Here is a 24,674-nt window from a genome sequence, read left to right on the forward strand (position 1 = left end):
ACTATAAATTTAGTTCTGGTTTCTCTAACAAGCACCGTATCAGTGATGAAGAGTCTCAGCCCAGATCTAGCATGGTTACTGAGCCACCCAGAGATCCAGCCACTGACGTCCTGAGCACACTGACATCCTGAACACATTCCTGCTGCTCCAAGTTGGGAATTTAGGAGCCATCCTGGGAGCAAGTGGGGGGGGGCAGCATTTTTCTATCCGGTGATTCTTTGTTCAGGTTAAGTGGCCTTGGGGTTGCTTATGTGCCATTAGCTTGAATTAATATTTGCTTTCAATAGTTTTGACTAACAGCCAAGTCAGCATGGAGTCACAGAAGACAAACATCCACCCAGCATCAGCAGCCTGGGAAATACATGGGAGCCACGTCTCCCCACCAGCACCCCCCCCACCCATTCATCCAGTCTCTGAGCCCCTCTCCTATTCCTCCTCTCAAGGACAGCTCAGTTACCTTACCTCCTAGAGGACAGCTGACCAGAAATATTTCTCTGTGACAGGGGAACTAGGAGCTCAGAGAGGCGCATTGCTCTGGCTAAAGCTGCACAGTAAATCAAAAGCAGAGAGGTCTCAACAGATCCAGACTTCCCAGTTCACTGCTCCAACTCTGTGTCCATTCCTTTCCCCTCAACAATAAACCCGTGACTTTAAAAGTTACATATCAAAATCTTAAAGGTGAGTAGGGAAGGTAGACTCTACTGAACATCCTATTCAAATTATGGTCCTTTGTGTACTATTTGTATTAAGTTACGTAAAAGGTCTAGCACGTTTTACTAATTTCTACCTATGCTCATTTTTTATGATAATCTAGCGTCTAGATGAGTTTTGAGCTTCTTACGCATACTCAACAACTTGAACATAACCATTTCTAATCCTAAACAGATTAACAGATGAGACAGCAACCTCATCCACAGATCCCCCCCCCCCCCCCCCCGCACCAGCTGCATCCCCGGAGAGACGCACGCTACAGAAACCAGTGGAGCGCACTAACATTGCAACACTCTTGTTTTCCAAGATGACTTCATCCAAGGAAACGAGCACCAAGACTGGCTTTCCCAGCCAAGGGCTACCTGCAGCTCAGCTCAGAACCCACCGCTGAAGGTTCAAGGGCCCTTGAACCCCCTGGGGCATGGGGCCAGGCCTGCTGGAAATCTTTGCCTACGCTATTCCTTCAAGACAGCGGAAGGTAAAGCAGGCAGGATTTCCCTGCCAGCCTGTGGAAGAAATTCTCCTCTGCCTGGATGGGCAGCTGAGGGGTGGTGGCTGCTGCTGACAGATGGGGCCCAAGCGAGGACCAGCACACAAACACCACGGCCATGTCCTCGGAAGGCCCACCTGCACTGACGCCTGTCGGAAGGCAGCCTGAGTTTGCACAGTGCTGGCTGATAACTCAGCAATCTTGGCAACGCTACAGAACCAATATTGTCTCAGAGGTGGCACTGTCTTAAACAATGCCCTCAGTGTGCGGGAGGGACACGGGCAGCCCTTCTCGTATTCACCACACTTCCCTCTATCTCTTCTGAGCAAACAGGCTAGCGGAGGAGCCTGGAGTGGGGGGTGGGAATGGGAAGGGTGGGGGTGACTCGGGGTGGGGTGGGGAGGAACAGGAGGCCATGGCAGGGTTCTCTCTCCATGATGTAGCTCCCTCCTGCACCCTGGCCGTGCGGAGTTAAAACCGGCTCCAGTGATGGGCCGATGCCAGCAACTCTGCTCTGTGTGTTCCTCTGAACCTGTGCCGACCTGAGCGAAAGCACGCACAAGGCCAGCCGTGCACTGCTCCGCCCCGCCCCACGGGGGTGCACTCCCCGTGGGAGCCAATGGCGCTCTCCACAGCCACGGACACTGCGCCTGGGCCCTTGCCCATCTGGCCTGACACCGCTCTGGAGAACCCCCAGGGGCTTTAACTCTGTCCTCTGCGGCTCCTTCGATGTGGGGAGCATTTCTTCCCCAAACCTGAATCATTTCCTAGAAAAACAGAGACAAAAAGGAACACACAGAAGCCAAGCATGGGACTGCCCAACCCTTCTGGGTGGGCCAGCCCCACAGTCCCACAGGTACAAACCCTAGTAGAAGGCCGGCAGCTGCGAGGTAGCCTGGACCACACAGCCCAAGGCCCGGCCAAGGCGGAGGGTCGGGAGAGGCGGCAGGGACAGGGGCACCATATCCATTTGTGGGCGCCACCTTAAAAAAGAACCACAAACTGGCTAGCTGACAACACAAGTCGCATGAGTCACACTATTCCATATCCACGGGGGAAAGTGGGACCAGGTAACTGGAGAGAGTGGGTGGGGTTGGGAGAGGTGGGGGAGACCACCAACCAGAGGGGTGACATTGATCAAGATGGGCTGGAATTCTAAACTCCTTTGTACAATTGCTTAACAATCAGAAGACCATTATCTGAACAAAGACACCTTGTACTCATAAACTGACATGTTGGGTTGAAAGCCCCTGTACGACTAAGATAATTTAATTTTTTAAGAAGTATTTGTCTGATAGGTTCAGAGGCACACGTCCAAAGTCAAGATTTAGCAGTACGCCAGGCTCCCAACTACAATCCTAGCTATTCGGGAGGCTGAGATCTGAGGACATCTTTCAAAGACTGCCTGAGCAGGCAAGTCAGTAAGACTTTCATTTCCAACCGTCAAAAAGCCAGACTTGGTGCTGTGGCTCAAGAGGTAGAGTGCCATCTATGAGAAAAAAAATAGTAAAGCCAAGGGACAGTGCGTAGTCCCTGCGTTCAAGCCCTAATACAGCAGTGTGCCCCTCCAAGCTCGCCCGCACACAGAGCTTCCTGCCTCCGCGTTTGCCCGCAGTCTTTGACATGTCCAGGCTTCGATCTCTGACTCTGTCATACCCTGAAGTTCTTCCAGTCTCTGTGCCTTTTCCTCTCCTAGGGGCACCGACCATTTTGGAGTAAAAGAAAACCCCCTCCACCCTCACAAAGTACTTCCCCTAACCAACCATGTCACAATCCTCTCTCTAAACCAAGTTCCTACCCATCCTTAAAGGAAGCTGCAGGGCTTGGGGAAGCTGATTTGAGACAAACTGCGGGGTCACTTTCTGGCCACAGACCTCAGGGAACAGACACAATTTGGCCCCTACCACCCAGCACGACCTTCCAGGGGCTGCTCTGCTCAGAGCACAGCTCAGACCTCACACCCCCACCCCAGTCTGTACACTTCCCTTACTGCTCCTCACCACTGCCAGAATGTCCTTCCCTGTGTCTCTGCACACTTAAAACCCATCCACCATCCATCTACCCACCCATCCACCTACCCATCCACCCATCCATCCATCCATCCACCTATCCATCCACCCACCCACCCATCCATCCATCCATCCACCCACCCACCCATCCACCCATCCATCCACCCACCCACCCATCCACCCATCCACCCACCCATCCACCCACCCACCCACCCATCCACCCATCCACCCATCCACCCATCCACCCATCCATCCATCCACCCACCCATCCATCCATCCATCCACCCACCCACCCATCCACCCACCTCCCACCCACCCATCCATCCATCCATCCATCCACCCATCCACCCATCCACCCATCCACCCATCCATCCATCCACCCACCCATCCACCCATCCATCCACCCACCCACCCATCCACCCACCCACCCACCCATCCATCCATCCACCCATCCACCCATCCACCCACCCATCCATCCACCCACCCATCCATCCATCCATCCACCCACCCACCCATCCACCCATCCATCCATCCACCCATCCACCCATCCATCCACCCATCCACCCACCCATCCACCCACCCACCCATCCATCCATCCACCCATCCACCCATCCACCCACCCATCCATCCACCCACCCATCCATCCATCCATCCACCCACCCACCCATCCACCCACCCACCCACCCATCCATCCATCCACCCATCCACCCATCCACCCATCCACCCATCCATCCACCCACCCACCCATCCACCCACCCACCCACCCACCCATCCATCCATCCACCCATCCATCCATCCACCTATCCATCCACCCATCCACCCATCCACCCATCCACCCATCCATCCATCCACCCACCCATCCATCCATCCATCCACCCACCCACCCATCCACCCACCTCCCACCCACCCATCCATCCATCCACCCATCCACCCATCCACCCATCCACCCATCCATCCATCCACCCACCCATCCATCCATCCATCCACCCACCCATCCACCCACCCACCCACCCATCCATCCATCCACCCATCCACCCATCCACCCATCCACCCATCCATCCATCTATCCACCCACCCACCCATCCATCCATCCACCCACCCATCCATCCATCCACCCACCCATCCATCCATCCACCCACCCACCCACCCATCCACCCATCCATCCATCTGTAGCTTCTTCCTCCCAGAGCCTCCTCCTGTGGTCAGAACTACAGAGAAGTCGAACTCCATGCCCCTTCCCCGTACTTCCTCTCAGGGGAACTTCTTTCACCCTTCCTTCTATCCCACAGTCAATGATCTTATTTCTCTCAGTCTTCGATGGGCTCCTTACAGTTCTGACTTGCCCTGGCGGGGCCTGTCACCTAGCAGAGGCTTGATGAGCATCTATCTGATAAAGCCAACAATCTGACCCGTACCTCATCCTGTGTGCTCTGAAGGGCTCACCAGCCCTCAGGTGGAAGAAGGTTGCAGAGTGTTCCTGATGGGGAGAGGCAGAGGATCTGGGGCATCTCACTTTCCCAACACCTGGCGCTCTGTACTCTTCAGTCACGACAGCTGGCCGAGGTGTGCTCCCTCCCTGGCTGCTGAGTTTAGGAAGACAAGCCCCAGTGTGGCGAGCAACATCAGCGTGCGAGCCCTGAGTCGATGGAGAGTTCGCGCAGTATGCTGCCCCTCCAGGGAAGCTGATCCCTGCGGGTGTGGACCACTCATCACGCCCATCCCGGGAAGGGAGGATGCCGGTCACTGGAAGCTGATTCCAGCCCCTGACTGTCTGCCAGCCACCAGGTCTTCTGAGCTGCCAACTAGAGGGGAGAGGTGCCCAGCTGCAGGGCACGGCTGGGAACCCAGACAGACACGGCTCCTGGGCCTTGGATACAAGAAGGAGCCCAGGTTTGTGAGGCAGAGGACAGTCAGGAAATCAGAGCAGGCGGGACTCCAGGAGACCGCGTTCCTCGCCAGCTCACCACGCACAGCAAACCCTCGAGTCAGTGTTCCCCATAGCTCCAGTTCCTGCCCTCGGTCTTCCTCACCGACAGACTCCCTTTCCACACTTCCACCCTTTGCTTCCACCCCCACCCCCCCACTCCCGCCACCACCAACCTTCTACCGCAAGCTCACCCCACTCTTGGGTATGCCAGCCGGTTCAGGGGCACTGCTGCTGATGCTAAGCCCCTGACACCCAGATACTGCAAGAAGCAAGGACTGAGACACCAACCCTACAACCAAGGAGTCTTCCCAGGGGGGAGAAGACCGCCAGACAAGGCCCAACCAGACCTGACACGTCTGACTCACCCCTCCCTCACCACAGCAGAGACGGCTGTTGCTGGCCCCTTGGCCCTCCTGGCTTGAGCCCCCCAGCCCAGCTCCTCCTCCCTGCAGGCCATCCTGCTGGATCTCAGACCCATACAACTTCAGGTGTCCACCTCCTGTCACTGCTGGAGGCCACAGGGCACATCTACTTCCCAGCGTTTCCCAGCATCCCTAGCGCGAAGTCATCATGCCTCTTCCGGCCCTCTTCCTGAGCACGGCTCTACCCTAGTGCCAGGGGCTCTCACCTCTGCAGGCAGCCCCGTCTTCCTCTCCAAGTAGAAAGCAATGGCCCCCGGAAAGGATCTGGGCTTTGTCCTCCGGCATCAACTGTGATTGAAGGGCGCACACGCCAAGGCTGCCAGAGCACGCCAAGTTCTCCAAAGACACCCCACCCCGCAGGAAACACCCTGCCCCCACCACACCTTCAGGCCTCTGTCTGACTTGGACGGGCTTTCTTCTAGTCTGCGCTCCGCACAGTGAGCTCCTTATCAGAAGGGGGCAGATGGCCTCGGGGGCAACCCCCTCCCTGGAGGGAAACTTTCCCACTCACTGTGAAAGGCCTGGCTCACCCAGCAGACCCCGCGCCGCCGCCTCTGGAAATCCCCAAAGCCAGAATCTCCTCTGTTTGCTTGGTCCTGCGTTTCGTTCTGAAATGTCTTCCGTGCTTGTGCTCATCGTTAGGGACAGAGCACCGCCTGTTGAGCTCTTCTCCCTTGCCAGCCGACACAGGGACATCCACGTACCCTCTCTTCATCCCGCACCGTGAGTCACACACTGCGTTACTTCTCTGAGCCTGGGCCCACAAAGACAACCCCGTCCCCCACGGCTGCGGGAGGCAGAGCGGAGCTGGTCTGGAAACCATTGCCCCTTTGCCTAACTACACGGCTATTATTACCGTTGACCACACTCTTTGCCCAGTGAGAAGCATGTTGGCTTTTAACTGTCTGGCTTTCATAAATCTCACAGTGCTTATTTACATCTTTGCAGTATTTTCGGCCCCAGCTTCTGCCCAAATCTTAATCCACAAACAACTATTTTAAGCCCTTTTTTAGGATCAGCCTTCAATATGTAGACACAGGCACCATCTACCCATCCCTCAGGATGAGTACTGTGTTTTTTTTTTTTTAAGTCTGGGCAAGAATGGAGCAGATTGTTACTTACAGGAACATCTGAAAAACAATCATTTACTTCTGAGCTTGGACCTCAACGATGCTAGCTGGTTTGGGGGCTTAGGGCAGTACGAAGGTTTGAACTCTGAGCCTCACCCTTGCTAGACTGTCTTAAGTCATGCTTCTAATCCTTTTTCAGATCAGATTTTGCTCTTTTTTTTTTTTTTTAGGACCAGCTGTAAACTGTGATTCTCTTGCCACTGCCACCGCCACTGTTGCCGCCGCCGCTGCCGCCACCGCCTCCTCCTCCTCCTCCTCCCCCTCCTCCTCGTCCTCCTCGTCCTCCTCCTTCTCTGCAGCTGGGATTACAGGCATATGCTAAACCTGCACTTCTTGAAAGAAACAGTAAATGGCACATGACTGACAAGTGAGTGTCAACACCATTAGCGAGGTCTTTGGAGAGGAGACGTGTCCCCAACATCACTGCTGCCAGGAGACTCTTGCCTCACCAGTCCCTAAAATGAAACAAAGTCTTCCAACACAAACACACAGAACACAAAGTATGAAGCAAGAAACATCAGCTAAGTCCCCCCAAGAAGTGAGGACTACTAGGATTTGCTGCCAGCAGAGGGTCTGGGACAGGAAGCCTAGGAGTTGGAAAGGATACTGGGGACGCAGGGAGGACACACTGGCAAGTAGCCCTGAGGGTGGCCGCCAGTGCCCCGGGGTGACCTGAGCTCAGACATGGCTGTAAGTGAACCGGGCTGCGTGCATCCAACACACGCAGGCACGCAGCAAGATGGGGGCATGGAGCAGGGAGCTCCTGCCGGCTGCCCTTTGACTTTCTGGTCATCATCAATTCCACAACAGTGCATCCCTGCCGCTATGCAGCAGCAGCCCCAGCTGGAGGGGGACAGGGGACCGCCCCCCTCATCCCACGACCCGTCGCTCCATCTGCCTGTCCTTTCTATCAGCAAGCCGGCAAGGCCATGGATCAACAAGTCATACTGCGATGCCTCCTCCTTCCGCCGAGAGACGCAGACCAGTGGTTCAGTCTATGGCTTAATTTTCAGTCAGGAGGCTTGAACTCAGGGCCCAGGCACTGTCCTTGAGCTTTGTCTTTGCTCAAGGCTAGTTAGCATTCTACCACTTTAAACCCTGGGTCCACTTCCAGTTTTCTGCTGGTTCATTGGAGATAAGAGTTTCATGAACTTTCCTTCCCCCGAGCTGGCTTTGAACCACCATCCTCAGATCTCAGCCTCCTGAGTAGCTAGGATGACAGCTGTGAGCCACCGGCACCTGGCAAGTCTGTGGCTTTGAGTGAATCACCTGGCAGCGATTTCAGGGCCGCTCTACCAGCTCTGTGGAAGCTCAGGATCCTCGTATATGCAAAGGCCAGTTAGGGTAAGCTAGAAAGTTCTCACTTGCGGGCTTCTTATGGAAAATAAACACAGTGCACCCTCACAGGCTAGCACTCAATCTATTGTAGCTCTTAATCTTTTTTTTTCTTTAAAGCATGTGCAAACGATGGGCTACCACATTTTTACAGAATGTCAAATGTGCAAGACATAGTGTCAGGAACAGAAGAAAGAAAAGGCAGGAGGGCCCCGCGGCGGCCAGAACAGGCCCCGCCAGGCAGCCCCGCCAGGCAGCCCATTTCCTCACTTCTCACCGGAGAGCACCCAGGACCAGACCCTCCGCCCACTTCACAATGTTTGCTTCCATCCCAAGAGTCAGAGGAGATAGAGGAGAATGCACTCGTGCAGCACCAGCTTCCTTCTGTCTTCGCCCAGCCAGGAGGCTGGCTCTCTGAAACGTCTTGGGTCAGGCAAGCTGTGAGAGAGGTCTCCTTGAGCTTTGGGCCTCCAGGCTGGCCTCAGCTTGAGGAGGACCGGAGCTGTAGGACCTGCCTTGAGCCAGGTGGCATCAGCCCCGCCCCGCCCTGGGGGGTCCACGCGCAGCCTCAGAAGCCAGGTTCCCCCCTTCCGTGGTCAATCCTGTAAAATGGCCCTGTCTCAAAGGGTGTCTCATGCTATGGTCCCTGTATGGCTGGTCTGCTCACCTGGACCCTGGTGGGGTCTCTGTGCTCAGTATCATCAAGCCCATACCACTGCATCATCCCACCCTCTCTCAGACAGCCCCCCACCATGCCCAGAAGCACTAAAAACAGAGACGAATCTTCTAACCCACTGTTCCTAGTGACAAGATTATAGGCTCCAACACCTATAATGAAGATGTAGGAGGCAGGTGGCTCATGCCTATAATCCTAGTTACTTAGAGGCTGAGATCTGAGAATCCTGGTTCAAAGATAGCCTAGACAGAGAAGTAAGTCCATGAGACTTGTATCTCCAATTACCCAACAAAAGCTGCAACTGGAGGTGTGGTTCAAGTGGTAGAGCACCAGCCTTTAATAAAAACTTTTTTAACAAGCTAAGAAAGAGCACAAGGCCCTGGGTTCAAGCTTTGTACCAGCACACACACACACACACACACACACACACACACACACACACACACACACACACACACACACACACACACACACACACACACACACACACACACACACACACACACACACACACACACACACACACCAGATACTGGATAAGTAAAGAGGAGAGAGATTCTCCTGAGAGGTGTGTCTGCTCTCTACCTGGCGGCCTCTGGATTTCTCTGACCATGGTTTCTCTGATGCCTGGTTCTCCTTTTCCTCTTCCACAGAGGAGGTTTTCCCACACTGTCTGAACTGCAACATATCTAACCAAAGAAACTATGGCTCATTTTCAAGTCTTCCTTCACTTCACCCTTTAGCAGTGTGTTGGGGGCCCCAGGTTCCAATTCAGTAAGCTAGTTAGTCGGGCGGAGGAACGAACTGGGAGTGGAGTGAGGGAGAGGCCACAGCTCCAATTTCAGCTGCGTGGAGAAACAAGACACCATGCAAGACTCAGAGCGCCAGGTGCTAGCTGAGCCCCAGGTGGGACACCCCTGTACTCCTGGGAATACTTTCTCAGGAGACCTAGGGTGCTGAGGGTCTGAGTCCTGCTTGACAGCAAGTCCTATTACCAGAGCACGCGTATCGCACACAGTAGGACAGCAGTGCACACAGTGAGACCATCTGGAGCACCGTCACAAAGCTCACCTACTAGATTCCCATCACAGTTCTGTGGGCTACCACTGACACTTTCACTGCACCTATGGAGAAACTGAGCCCAAGGAAGTTAAGGGATTTCCCCAGGGGGGAACAAAAACAGGTAGAAAAACCAGGACTCCACTCAGACCAGGGGTTGAAGACCTCACATTCTGTCTGCCTGAGCTGCTTGGTCTATGGCTGGGAGTAGAAGTGAGCACTCACCTGGAAAAAGTGTTTAGGACCATAGATAGTCACAGGATTTTAGATAACTACATCCTAGACATTCACCTCTAAAATACTTTGTGGGAAGTCACGGAAATAACCCAGAATATGAAGGTGGGTATGTGAGAGAACTAACGTGTCCAAGATGTTCATTGCTTTGTTATTTATTGAGAATATACTATATAGCCCAGGAAGCAGCAAAATTCCCAATATTAGGACAATAGTATATGAAAGTAAGTAGATTAAATTATTCATTTGTTTAAAAGACACCAGAAAGAGGGTAACTATATAGAAAATAAAACGCATTGTAACTTCAAATGAGGATAGGCAAATGCAAAACCGGGTGTGTACTATTGTTCTACAAATTTATTTAATACCTTCTTGTTGAATGCCAGCTGCATGCAAACTCTGAACAGATACTAGGATAAAACGGAAAATGAGAAAACCTTAGGTTTTGTCTACAGAAGCCTACAATCAGCAGATAATTACAACAGTGCGAGAAAACTCATGTGCAGGGGGAAAAATAGAGCAAAGTAGAATACTCTAAGCAGCAATTGTAGTTAACTTCTAGTTGCAGATACAGTACATTGCTCCTTGTTTTCCTCTCTGCTTTTACTCTTCGCATACTTAAATTTCAAACTAGGGTTTGAACTCAGAGCCTTGTACTTGTTAAACCACTCCCCTAACCTTTTTGCTTTTGTTATTTTTCTCAGTGAGCCTCATGTTTATGACAGGCCTGGCCTAGATGCAATCCTCCTATTTAGGCTGCTGTGTAATCTACCACTGTTCCCAGAGTTTTATTGGTTACAATGGGAGTCTTTGGCTGGCCTTGCTCAGCAATCCTCCCTTAAGTAGCTGGGATTATAGGTGTGAGTCACCATGCTCAGATAGTAGTCGAGTGCTGCCTCTTTGCTCTAGGAGGTGTTCTGGTGCCTGTCCCATCTTCACCAGGAAGCCCTGGGCCTGACACGTCCTAGAATTCGGTCATTGTCCCCAAAGGGGGCACCTGCGGAGGTAGCTTTGTGAACGCCGCTGGCTGTGTGGCCCAGGCATGCGGTGGTCCGAGCCCCACAGACGTGGCTTCACAGTCAGCGCCCCTTTGGCAGAGGCTCTTATTGGTTGGACTTACTGAACCCAGGTCACTTTCGGCAGCTGCTTGGCCGTTTTCTGCTCTCGCTTCTATTTCACTGAGCCATGAGGCCCGTTTGAGACCATCTCCTGGGAGCAAGTCTACGGGGTTGGGTCGGTGGGGGCAGGCCGGTCCCCGGCCTGGCGTGGCCCCTCCTCATGGCCTGTGAGCAGCGGAGTGTCTCACGGAGAAAGACCCCAGAGCAGCCCCTCCACGGGCGCCGCCGCGGAGACCGCAGCTGGGGCGGGCCCCCGCCCTGCTGAGGCGGCCCTGGGCCCTGCAGGAAGTCAGTGATGCCCTGGACCCACTTCCTCCCCTCCGCACACCTCACTGGACAAGCACAAGACAGGGTAAGCGTCCACTGGCCCCACAGCCTGGCTGGGGCAGAGCAGCGCCTACCATGAGGGTGGTGAGTTGGGTGCGATGAGCCCCCTGCCGTCTCTGTGTCTTGATGAGCCTCTAGCGCCTCCACTTGCGCATCAGATGGCAAAGGCAGAGCAGACCCAAGCCAGCCACCATGCCTGAGAAGATTCAGTCTGCTAGACGCCTTTGAGTCTGAGGAGAAGCTGGGTTTTCCTGTCCCTGTTTCCCAGATGTATCTGGTCCAGGGACAAACATCGGGAAGTGTGTGGTGTCTGGGTCCAGCCTGACCTAGGGCAAAGACTCCCTCCTTCCAGAACAAGCAGCTCTCCACCTCCTCCCGGCATTCCAATGAGAACCACATTCCCACTCCTCTCTTGCTGCTTTCTGACCGTGGTTAAGACATACTAGTAGAAGCCAAGTACTTACATTGGATGGGGTTACAGGATTACAGGTGTGAGACTGTGATCCTAGTTACTCTGGAGGAGGAGATCTGAGATTCCAGTTCACAGTCAGCTGGGATATAAGAAAATCAGTGAAACTCCTATCGCCAATTAACCAGCAAGGAGCCAGAAGTGGAGCTCTGGCTCACGTGTTAGAAAGCCAGCCTTGAGCTAAAAAGCCAAGCAACAATGTGAGGCCTTGAATTCTCCCCCCTCCCTCTCCTTTTCTCTCCCTCTCTCTCCCCCTCTCTCCTTCCCTGCCCTCTCTCTGGGATGGCCAGGGATGGAAGAGGCCCGGGTCCCTCAGAAGGAATCCAGGAAAGAACCACAGTGGTGAGAAAAGAGGACACGGGAAAGAGGACACGGGGAGTGTCCCTTGGAGGGACCATGCCAATTCCAAGACCCCACGCACGGAAATCTTTCTAGAGCCCATCTCAAAGGTCCCACCTCCTGCCAGCTCTGACCCAGACAGGTCACAAGTACACAGCGACCAGCTACAGCTCCACACAGAGACATCTGATGTCTTCCATGTGTGGAAATCCATGCAGACCGATTATCTCATCTCTCTGTGACCTCGGGCTGCCGTTACAGCCGGGAGGGCTGGTTGTGCAAGGGAAATGGGTTGTGTCAGGGTTAAGTTGGAGACCAGGCTGTGGGTTCCCTCCCCGCCTTGCACATGCCATCTTGGCATGCCATGGCAAGGCCATAGACCTGTCCTGTGTCCCCACCTCCTCTTTTTCCAGTGCCTTCTCCTCTCTGCTCTGGCAGATGTCCTGATGCTGCCTCCAAATGGGCAAAGAGCCCTACGGTTCCGAAGCACTTCCCCGGCCCACTAGGCCATCGGGGATCAGGACTCGGGACTGGGGCTCAGCGCTCAGACAAGGAGAAGCGAATTGATCTGCCCGGCTGTCCTTGACCTACTTATTCTGACTCCAGAGCCAGGGCTCTCCAACGGCGACCAGAAACCTTCATTTCTTCCCTGCATAAAACCTCGTGACCTGCACTTCCGAGAACTGCAAAGCCACTCTGAGGCCATGACCTTGAACTTGCAGTTGGTGTTTACCTTCAAACTGTTTGGCCAACTGGTCCAGCCGAAGTTTGCTTGCTTGGGGGCATTCTCTTACATGGACTCTCCTTCTCTGCTTCTATGCTAAATGCCTCCAACCATTGTAACAGTAAGAAGGTAGAAACCAGGGATAGAAAGAGGTCATGAGACTTTAAAATATATTTGTAAATCTATAGTAGATTCACCTGTAACATATATTGAATAAATAGAAGCACACAGAACCTATGAAGATATTTTTACCTTGATATTTTACTTTCCTTTTGTCTCTAATGAGCTACAAGGATAAGTGCTCTTTTCTCCTTTGAGAATTAAATACTTCTTCCATTTGGGACCCAGCCAAAACCTCCAAAACTTTGCCCCAAAAGTTCTCATCATCCTTTCCTGGCTCTACTGTGAGAGCTGGGGAGCTGCCTGCTGGTCCCCTGCCCGGCCAGGCCTGCTGGCCTCCCTCCTCTCCTGCTCTGCTTCCCCGGCATGGATGCAGCCTTTACACTTCCTTTTCCTCATTTTCATGAGGCAAGCGCTACCTGTGCTGGGAGCGCTCCCTCACCACCCTTCAGAGCCCCAGGATCTCCCACGCGATGCCCGTCCAGACCTGACAGCCTCTCCCACACAAGCGCCTGTGAGCAAAGCCCTGTCCGGTCCCCACGCCCACATGGCTCAGCCTCTCCATGCTGCCGGTCTGTGCTCCACAGTTCTGTATTTGAGACTCAAAGGCTAAATTCAGTAATCACACCACAATTTCACCCCCAAAAAAGCATTATAGTGATTACTGAGTTATATCAGGAGCTTATTTAAGATAACATCTTATTTGCACAATGTAGTTGAAATAGCTGGGTTGCACAGCCAGTACAATTGTTAAACTCCTTATGTGCATTAGCATAATCACTCTGGAAGTGCTTTGCTGCTTTTAGACATACGAGCAGCTAAGACCGCAAGTGTAAATAGACCTCTCTTACAGCGGTGGCACTGTTAGGCTGAGAGGGTGTAGGTTTGCCTGTAAACAGGAATTTAGTTGTCTTTTGCACATACAGTGGATGTGAAACTCTCTCCCAGTCAGCTCTCTTACAGAAGCCACGCCACTGTACACACTGGATTCCTCATAATGGTTTGGAGCTGGGCGCTGGTGGCTCACGCCTGTCATCCTTGCTACTCAGAAGGCTGAGAACTGAGGATCTGAAGCCGTCCCAACAGGAAAGTCTGCGGGGCTCTTATCTCCAATGAACCTCCAAAAATAAAAATAAAAAAGCCAGTCACAGAGCTGTGGTAGAGCGCCAACCTTGAGTGGAAAAGCTATGGGACATTGCCCAGGCCCTGCGTTCGAGTCCCTACCCCCTATACCTGGCTGAAGCTCTGTTTGAGGAAGAGAACATGGAGGCTCTGGAGGAAATGACTTATTTGAAGCCACACTAGCATTCAGATCTGTCTGTCTGAGGCTGGTGGTCTCGTGTGGCTCCAGCCTCCCCCCTCACTGTTCCCACAGCTCATGGAAGCCCACGGATCCACACCAGCGACAAACGGGCACGGCCAGGGTCTAGACCAGCCATGCCAGCAGCCGCGTGCTCGCCTGGCCACGTGTTCCACGAGCTTCCCTTGCCCCAGAACAGTGCTGGAGAGGCTAGAGGCCAAGGCCGGCTGGAGAGCAACCGTCTCCCCCGTGAGCCCTGCCTCCTCCCCGGGGCACTGCTGGGCAGTCGCGTGGGATCTTGTGCCCTGAAACACAATGGGGCGCGCAATGAGCTGAGCCTAGGAAAACCTCCGTCTGCCATGGCCCACCGCTCCGTGCTCTGAATGCCCAAGCCACCTCAAGAGGCCAAAGTGCATCGCTTCCTGTCCCTGGTGACTGCTAGTCAGGTGGCTTTTGGCGCTAACATCTTCCTCCCAGAAAATGTTTTTCCCAAGAAAGCTCACCACCGAGGAACGCGGCGCTGCCCTGTGGGTGCATCTCTGCCAGGCACAGCCTCCTGAGCCCAGCTGGGCCGCAGATGCTCACATCTGGACTTCTCCAGTCATGCACAGCAGCATCACGCACCCACCCCCCCCCCCCCCCGCCAAGGTTGAGGCTCACCCACCCCTCCTCCCCATGACAGGCTCCATCCTCTCTCTGAATGCAGGAGAAATGTGAACCAGTAGCTAAAGTGACCTACTCGAACTTGACCTCTGATTCTGGCAAGAACCAGCACAGCTAGAAATTAGCCAACTTACTACTGACAAATAGGTAATGTAGCTGGTTGTGTGTCCTGTGTCATACATGATACAAAGGCGCAGGCTACCATGTGTTGAGCGATATATACACCTCACAGAGGAATGATCAGTCAACTGAGGTTCTCTTCCAGGTCTTCTCCTTTGGATATACAATTCGACTCTTCCACGTGCTTGTCACGGAGTCTCCCTCGAGAGCCTCCAGCTGGCCCTCAGGGTGATGGCTTTTCCAGGGACACTGCAGGCTTAGCAGCATACAGGGCATGTCCCTGGGTGCATGCAGGCAGAGCTGGACGTCCAGCCGAAGTCCCGGTGGCCTTGGCCTTGGCAGCCATAGTCCACTGCCATCCAGAGGTCCCCCGGGGCCCAGGCCGCCTAAGCTGGGGACAGCACAGCATTTCTCAGCTTGCTTCCCTGCAGGGAGGACCTGAAGTGTACCCCCAAAGTGATCCACGGCCGTCCTAGCCTCTGATGCCTCTGGCTGTGACCTTCTCTGGAAGTGGGATCCTCACAGTGGTGATCACGTGCAACTGGGGTCATCTGGAAGGACCCTAATCCCCCGTGACTGACGTCCTCTTACAAAGGGGAAATTCTGGCAGAGGAAACAGGGAAGATGGTAGAAGCGGGGAGGGGCTAGGTCAGAGGGCAAAGCTGGAAGGACCATCTACAAGCCCAGCTGCGCCCCATGCCATCAGAAGTGGAGAGCGTGCAAGACCTGCCCTTCCCAGGGCCTCCCTCAGAGGGCTGTGGCCGGACTCACACCTGGACTCACACCTGTACTGGGACACTGGGCCTCCAGGGCTGTGAGAGAATCCATCTCTTGCATGGTAAACGTTCTAGCAGGTGGCGCTTTGTTACAGTTGCAGAAGACACGAACCACACTTCCTACCGCTTCTCCTGGGGGAATCATCTTCCCAGCTCCTCCCTGAGAGCTCCGTCTCCATGTCCCCTTCTTGGAGGCGCCAAAGGTAATCCTGAAATCCCCTCCTTTCTGCTTCTACATCAATGAGGCGGAGATGCACGATGGTTTCTTCGTAAGATTAGAGCCTCCATTTGGGTTGTAATGTGCCAGTGTAACTGGCACCAGCCAGGCTCAGGGGCCACAGCACACCTGAAGGCAGGAACATGCACCGTGACAGAGGGCAGGGAGACAGCGATCTAGGGGGAGAGCCACACTCCAGGGTGGTTCCTGTACCTCTCCAGGATCCACAGTCACAGAATCCAAGACACAGTCTTCGGGGTACGTCGCTATGCTATGGAACCCTCGTCTCTGACTTCCACCCCCTCCCTGCCTAGCAGAGGAGACAGACTTCCATGGCTGCCTCCCACCTTTGGCTTGTCACATATCAAAGGTGAAAAGAGTAATGTGGATGGGCTGAGAAGGCGGCTCAGTGGTAGCGTGCTTGCCTACCATGCATGAAGCCCTGGGTTCGATGCCTCAGCACCACATATACAGAAAAAGCCTGAAGTGGCACTGTGGCTCAAGTGGTAGAGCGCTAGCCTTGAGCATAAAGGCTCAGGGCCTGAGTTCAAGACCCAGGACTGACAAAAAAAAAAAAAAAGACATGGAACATACTAGAAAAGAGAGGAAGAGTGGAGTCCTGTTCCTGCTCCGGCCTTCGTCACCATCTTCAGGCCAACTTCTACTTCAGGCAGAAGATGGCAAGACCAGAAGCCCCTGGGGGCCCTCTCTGCCAGGCTGTGACCTTGACCATAAAGAACCCTCCACACCTTCTTCCCCCTCGGTGTAGTAGGCACGTTCCCTCAGGGGAATTGGGTCTGTGTGATCTGATGAGAAACAGGCCAAACGGCCCGGGTAGCAGCCCGTGGAGGGTGCGGAGCGAGGCTGCCGCCCACTCCCTTTGCCCTGGCGCGGGTAGGAGGTGAGCGGTCAGGCACACTCCTGCCTGCACACCCTACTCTCCCTCCTGGGTCCCGAAAAGCCCTCAGGCTCTGGTGGCTTCACGGAGAATGGGCTGCTGGCTCTGCTTCCTGGCTCCTGGCCTCCGTCTGAGCTGCCGGGCAGGTGGGAGACACCGTGGGCTCCAGCCCATTTCCTATCCCCTTTTCTCTCACTCCAACAGACAGCCTTCAAGTGTGAGGGATGTGATAGACAGAGACGAGAAGGATGGAAAGAGACTCCACTGGCTGAGAAATCTCAGCTTGGTAAGAAAGTGTCAAAGCAAGGCAGGGAGTGGAGCGGAGTGCACAGCCCTCCCTGGGATAGGGGGGTGCACAGCCCTCCCTGGGATAGGGGGGCGAGGTGCCCAGCGCTCCCTGGGATAGGGGGGTGCCCAGCGCTCCCTGGGATAGGGGGGTGCACAGCGCTCCCTGGGATGGATGGGGGGCGAGGTGCACAGCGCTCCCTGGGATCTGGGGGAAGAGCATCCCAGAAGTCGTTGGAAGAAATGCCAGGCCTGCAGGGATCAGCCAGGCAAAGAGAGGGGCAAGGGCAGGGGTATGGATGGGGCGGTTGGCACCAGCCAGCCTGCACAGGGTCCACACACACTCCTTAAGGGGAGGATGCTGCCAGAGGAGGCTGAAGGGCCTGGCAGGGCTTCCCACGTGCTGTCTGGCATCAGATGAGGGTTTGTCCTGGGAGCACAGGGAGGGGGCCTCTGAAAGGGAAATGAGCTAGAGAGAGACAGCATGGTGATCTGACAGCTCCGCTGACAATGGAGGGCAGACTTGAAGAGCAGCCCAGAGATGAGCAGGGCGCTGCTGGAGGAGATCTAAAGGAAGGGGTGGGGAGAGACGGGGGTAGGGGGAGGAGGTAAGAGAGACAGAGAGGAAACAAGGATGGAAATCAGAATCATGACCAAAAAGGAGCTTGGGGAGAGGAGAGGAGCTGAAACTCAAATTGATCGATGTATCGGGCCAGTGGCTCATGCCTGTAATCCCAGCTACTCAGTAGGCTGAGATCTGAGGATCATAGTTCAAAGCTTCAGAGCTAGCCCAGGTATAGGAATGTCTATGAGACTCTTGTCTCCAATTAACCAGCAAAACGGACCAAAGGGCAGCTTGGCTCAAGCAGTAGAGAAACCAGCCTTGAGCAGAAAGGTTAAGGGACAATGCCCAGGCTCTGAGCTCAAGCCCAGTACTGGTGTGTGTGTGTGTGCGCACGCACACACACACACAGCATTGCTTAGACATAATAACAAAAGGGAGATCAAAGAGCCTAAGACACCAGTGCCCCTGTTGCTGCTGTGGGTGCCCCGGGAGGAGGCCCTGAAGAAGACAATGACATGGAATCATAACAGGGCCAACCTCAAGCCAGGCAGAGCTCTGCTCAAACCCCAACTTCTCTGCCTCTTCACATTTCCTTCTGTACACGCGCATGGTAGCAGGCCTGCAGAGCCGTGGGAGAGACTCAGTGAGTATGAGTGGAGCACTCAGCACAGCGTCTAGCACTCCGCAGACACTGAGTGACGAAAGCTGTCGTTTGTGCTGTGCGTCGTCGATGTGTTTCTTTCTTGGAATGTAACACGTTCCTCCCCGTCTATCCTGAGACAATGCTCCTGAGCGTACCCATCAAAATTCCAGATTTCCAGCCTGGTCTAACTTCTAACACCACTGCCCCTGGAATATGCCCTGATCATCCATAACAACGATCACGTTTGGGGAGGTACCAGGCTCGGACTGCCCTCACCCGAGCTAGGTGTCCCCGCAGCCTCACACAGTTACTGCTGTCCTCATGATCATTGCTTTCCCTAGACAGAGGCCCTCCTGCCAGGACAGTGCCCGCCTCCCTCCCTGGGCGCCCACACCAATGAACCCGGGCAGTTGGGCCGACGTGCACTGGCTGAACAGAAGGTGCCAAGACTTCCCCCGGTAGACAATTTAAGAGCAGGTTTCCATTTGATTCCTCCAGTGGCCAATCAAAAGTAGATTTTAAACAGATAAACAGCAGGGGGGGAGGGGGGAGAGGAACATCATCAGTCAGTCCCCTGAGGCCAGTCTTAGCATGGTTAAGTTTGATTAGAAAACTAGAAAGGTTTTCTGAACTCCTCTTGGGCAACAGATGCCTGCATCCGGGCTCATGCCCTTTTCTCCTTTCACCCTTTACCCCAAGGGGGATGGGTTAGCCCATTTTAGAGATGATCACAGTGACACTCAGCAAGTCCACTTTGCTAAAGTTCATGCAGTTGCCAAGTGCTGGCATACATCTAAGGCCAGGAAAGCCATTGGTGTTGGTTCTGGGAATTAGCAACACTGATGCTAGGAACACTTAAAAATAGTCCATTGCATTTTCCTACTCTTAAAAGCCATTTACTAAGTAGGACATGGCTGAGGGGGAAAAAAATCCAGCAGAATGACTCAGTCCCTGGTAAAATGACATTCACATTGGGACAACCCCAGCATAGAAAGAAACAGGTGACAGAGACAGAGAGACACGGAGAAAAAGGGACTTGTCAACAGCACCGGCACAGCCCAAAGTATTTCCCTTTTGCTGGGCACTGTAGTCAGACTGGGATCTGGGGTGCTAGCGGAGCTAACACACCCACTGCAGAGTCAAAGACGAGCCGCGGGGCTCATTTCCTGTCTGCTAAATATACTCGGTCCTGATAGATGCTATCCCCACCCTGCGTCATGGACGGCCGCCCTCACAGCCAGTGTCTCAGAGGAAGCGTGTGTGGAGCGAGCGTGCTTTCCAAAGCCTTCAAGGCAAAGCGGGCTGGGGTCCTGCCCAGATACCGCGCATGGCTGCCACCTTCCGCTCACCGTGGCCTTCTCTCCATCCGGTGACTCCTGCCCTGCATCCTCCTCCCACCCCTCCTCCGCTTCCTTCTTCTCCTCCTCCTCCTGGATGCCTCCAACCCTGGGGTAGGGTGAAGGCAGTCCCGCCCAGCCCAGCCACTAAGCTCTCTGAGAATGGTATCAGAGGAAACACTTGAGAACCAAGAAGCAAACAGAAGCCATTCTACACCTGCTGCCACCCAGCTTCCTCCGGCCCCCAACCTCATCCAGGTGTCCCCAGGGGAAGAAAGGGCCCATTCAGGATTGTGGCTTGTGGTTTTTCCACCTCCTGACAGAAAGGAAGGACAGACAAGAGGAGACAGCAGAACTGAGGTGAAGCTGAGGACCCAGAGCAGGCTCCTGAACCCCCGTTCTGAACGTCCTGCCTCTGCAGCCTTGGGGCAGCTCCACACGCTGCAGCCTGGTGACGGTCTGTGCCCCAGGTCCCTAAGATCATGCTCCACCTCGGCGGGTTTCACAAGGATGCAATGAACGACTGCCCGGCGGCACCCACACGGTGTCTGGCCTTGCACTGGTCCAGCCCAGCGCGTACATTTATCTCCTCAAAGATCTGCCGCTGAGGCCCCTCTCCCGAATCATCCGGGTCACACAGCATTCCAGATGACTCGGATCCAGCCGGCTGCTTCACAGGTTCCCCTGGGACAGGGCCAAACACCTGCGTGCCCACGCACAGCCTCTCTCCTGACCACCTGGCCTTTGGAAACCCTCTGGGGCCTTTTCCCACGGCTCCAACCAGCTTCTGTTCCCACGTCCTGCTGCCTGGTCATGCTCGGGCACCGTCCACTAAATGGTCTTCTCCCCCAACGGACTTCAAGGGCTCTCTGTAACTCACAGTTGTTTGTGGGTGCTGGTGTCTATTAATTCTTGCACCTACAACAGAACCTGGCACAAAGGAGATGCTCGGTAGAAAGCTCACTGCACACACATGAACAGTAACTGTCTATGTCACTAACCCAGACAGCAAGCACACAAAGGCTCAGAGAAAGTAAACCAGGCCATATTGCAGAGCTCCGGAAAAGCAGGTCAGGAATCTGACATTCATTCCTGGCTCTGCCCACCTCAACCCTGCAGGGGGAGCACCTGAGGTCACAGAAACCCCTGGAGATGCCGGCTGCACAATGGAGACCTGGGAGGCGTTTGCACCCAGCCTAGGGTAAAAGGACACAGCGTGATACCCTGAAGCCCTTACATCTGCCTACACTAGCAGCAGAGGACTTGCCTGGGAGGCCCTGGGTACCAAGGAAGGCAGGGTGCTGATCACAGTCGCCCTTCCCAGCAAGCCCACCCCCTTCCAAAGACTGGAAGGAAACCCCGTATTGAGAGGCCACAAACTTTAATATAGATGATATTAGGTAACAGCTTGTATCTGTTGTAATTGTGATTTTTGACACATGCCAGTAACCTGTTCCCACTGCTTGTGATTAAAAGTATCTAGAGCTGGGCACCGGTGGCTCATGCCTGCAATCCTAGCTTCTCAAGAGGCTGAGCTCTGAGAATCCAGGCAGAAAAGTCTGTGAGACTTTTCTATCCAGTTAACCACCAAAAAGCCAGAAATGGCTTAAATGGTAGAGCTCCAGCCTTGAATGGAAAAAAAAAAAGATTAAGCCAAAGTGTAAGGACCTGAGTTCAAGCCCAAGAACCAGCACCAAAAAATAAAATAAATAAATAAAATCTAGCATCATTCTACACTCAAGATAACCATTAAAGACAGGTGCTCCTAATTGCAAACCAATAGCCCTTTTCTAGATGAAGAAACCCAGATACCTCTTAGAAAACAATAGCTTGTGCACAGAGCTCAGGACTGAGAGTCTGTGGACCTGGCAGCTGGCAGCTATGTGACCTGGTGCGTGGAATTCACTAGAGATTACCATTACGGCCAGGGTGGACTAGAGCCATTCCTCTAGGCATAGGCCTCAGGCTCTGACCTCTCCCATCCAGGGTGAACCCACCCCCGCAGCCCAGCTTCTCCTTACCTCCCCACCTGGGGCAGCCGGCGACTATGCCGTCTCTCTCCTGGATTAAGGGGTTTTCTGGTGGGTACCTAGATATGGTTGTGCATAAGCCTGGTCCTATCCTGTCCAGTTACAGCCACGGGTGAGCATCTTTCCAGACTATGCCCTCTGCACAGGAGAAGCTTGAACCCACACAGGACAAGCTTCCTGCTGCGGCAGTGTGAGAGGTTGGAAAGTTAGCGTTTTTTGCTTTCTGGGCAGGAGTGGTGCCTGTTGGTAAAATTTACCAGCCTTCAGCTGAAGGCCTGGGTTCCCAGGCAGAACAGCACCATGTCCTCCCCTCCCCGTGCTCATCTTCCCGCCCTGCCCACTGAGCCAGGATGCCCGGATGCAGGCAAATGAGATCTTGAGACAGCCAGAGGACCACAGGGCTGAAATGCATTCGTAGCAGAGCTCTGCCCTTACCCTGCGGCCTCCCTCCGTGCCCTCCCCAGGGGAACGGGCCTCCCTCGGCACTGCAGGGGCGGGGAGGGAGGAATTGGGCGTTAGGAGCTCAGCATCCTCCAGACACTTACCACACTTCCTCTTCGCTCGCTTTGATCCTCAGCAGCTCTCAGAAAGTCGCCCTGTGGAGTGTGCTTGAGGCCTGGCAAACTCAGGAAGCAACAGCTGCTTTTCACAGAAGTCCTTCTGAGACCTGCCCAGCTCAGACTCCGGAGTGTGAGCTAAGACAAAAGCCATGGGCACTTCTAGCTCACCACACACCTCATCACCGCACCCTGGGTCATCAGGGCTTGGCCCAGGTCACATGCCAAAGGTCAACAGAGCTGACCTCATATCGTGTTTTAGAACGGGGAGGGCACGCGGGCCCTCTCCAAGAGCAGCCTGATTCCTAGTCCAACTCTTCTTGAGGAATTTCCCTTGCCTTGTAGCAGCTATAGACAGGGCGCGATATGCAGGACTGGGGAATGGATCACCTGCCCTCTTCCCTGTGGGGTGAAAGCATCAGGGAGGCGCGTCCCAGAGCTTCCCTTTAGCTGGGGTTCTCAACAGCCAGTCGCTTGCACCAGAGATGCTTTTACAAGCCAGGAGTGAACAGACTGTCTCCTCTCAGTGTTCCTCACTACTGCAAATTCAGTAGCATAGAAACTGTGGGTATTTTGGGGGGAGGGGGGAGTCGGTCGTGGTGTTTGCACTCTAGGCCTGGCGCTGTCCTTGCTTCAGCTCAAGGCTAGAGTTCTACCACTTCTACCACTTGAGCCACAGCGCCACTTCTGTGGAGTTAAGAGTCTCATGGGGACTTTTCTTCCCTGTCTGGCTTCAAACCACCATCCTCAGATCTCAGCCTCCTAAGTAGCTAGGATTACAAGAGTGAGCCACCAGCACCCGGCAGAAATAGTGTTTTTTATAAGCAACATCACAGTGTCCATCTTCTAGAGCCTGGGGACCTACAGCTAAGCCCTGAGTGCCAGCTCTGCCTGGACATTCTCCATCAAAAGCAGATTGGGCGGTAGCTTCTTGCTTAAATGCTTCATTCTCCTTAACTGGCAACTTCTAGGTTGTTGGCATAGCTTCAAGTTTGCAGCTCTCCTGATGACCACTTCTAGATTCTTCTAGGGTTACTTCAGAGAAACAAATCAGAGCTGCTCCTGTAGCTCTTTTACTGATTTAGTAAAGAACTCCCTGCCAGGCCCTCATGCCTATAATCCTAGCTACTTAGGAGACTGAGATTTAAGGATCCAAGTTTGAAGCTAGCCTGCACAGAAAAGTGTTCAAGACTCTCCAATGAACAACAAAATGCCGGACTAGAGAAGTGGCTCAAGCAGCATAGATGAGCAAAAAAGCTGAGTCAGAGTATAAGGCATGATTCAAATTGAGGTATCAGAACACACACACACACACACACACACACACACACACACACACACACACACACACACACACACACACACACCACGAAAATAAAGAAGAGCAACTTTCCTGGATTAAAGTCCTTAACATACCTAGAGCGGTTTTTCTTTTTCCTCACAACAAGCTCGGACTGGCATGCAAGCTGTTAGGTTCTGAGACCTACCCAATTTGAATATTTCATGAATATCCAGAAGGGCTACCTTAAAAACCTAGGAGTCTCTATAAAAGTCTTCCCTGAATTGGATCGTCCAGTCCAGTCCTTGCAGGGCTGCTGGAGCTCCATCCTACCCGGCGTTCTGTTCATGATCAGAAGTTATGCCAGCCTGGCCTTCCTCTTGCACGTATAAGGACAAATCAAACACATTTTGTTAGGAACTGCATCAACACTGAAATCATTTGACACAGTGATAAGAATTCCCTCTACTGAAGAAATTATTAAAGATTCAAACTAAGTGTACCCCAGTTGAGGCTGATGAAGAGCTGCAGATTCCTGCCACTCAACTCTCAAACCAGAACAAGACCAGAGCATTCCACTCCTGCTCAAGAGAACCAATGGTGAAGTCTAGCCAGAATACATCCCTCCCCCAGAGTCGTCACAGGCCAATCCCTGTGTGTGAACACCAACTAGAACACAAGCCCTCCACTCCTTTATGGACCACCACCACCCGTGCAGGGATACAAATACCCACCTCCCTCCCCTGCTCCATCAGAGGTAAGAGTCTCCCCCCCCTCCCCACCCCAGCCACCACCCCCAGCAAAAGTACAATGACACGTCTCTTAGCTCTCTCCCAATTTTATCCCAGTCCTCTGGTTCAAGCAGTGACTTGAGAACAGCTTCCCATTTCTGCTTTTTTGCTACATCGTCAGAG

General features: G+C 53.7%; 1 long non-coding RNA gene across 5 annotated transcripts in view; it reads right to left on the reverse strand.

Moving 5' to 3' along the window:
* The window catches only part of LOC138838613 (uncharacterized), a 194,353-nt gene that overhangs the window by 125,522 nt on the left and 44,157 nt on the right, over window positions 1–24,674 (reverse strand). The gene's annotated exons all lie outside the window — the stretch shown is intronic.

Source organism: Dipodomys merriami, unplaced genomic scaffold (genome assembly GCF_024711535.1).
Source record: "Dipodomys merriami isolate MVZ:Mamm:240054 unplaced genomic scaffold, mDipMer1.0.p SCAF_285, whole genome shotgun sequence".
Classification (NCBI taxonomy): domain Eukaryota; kingdom Metazoa; phylum Chordata; class Mammalia; order Rodentia; family Heteromyidae; genus Dipodomys; species Dipodomys merriami.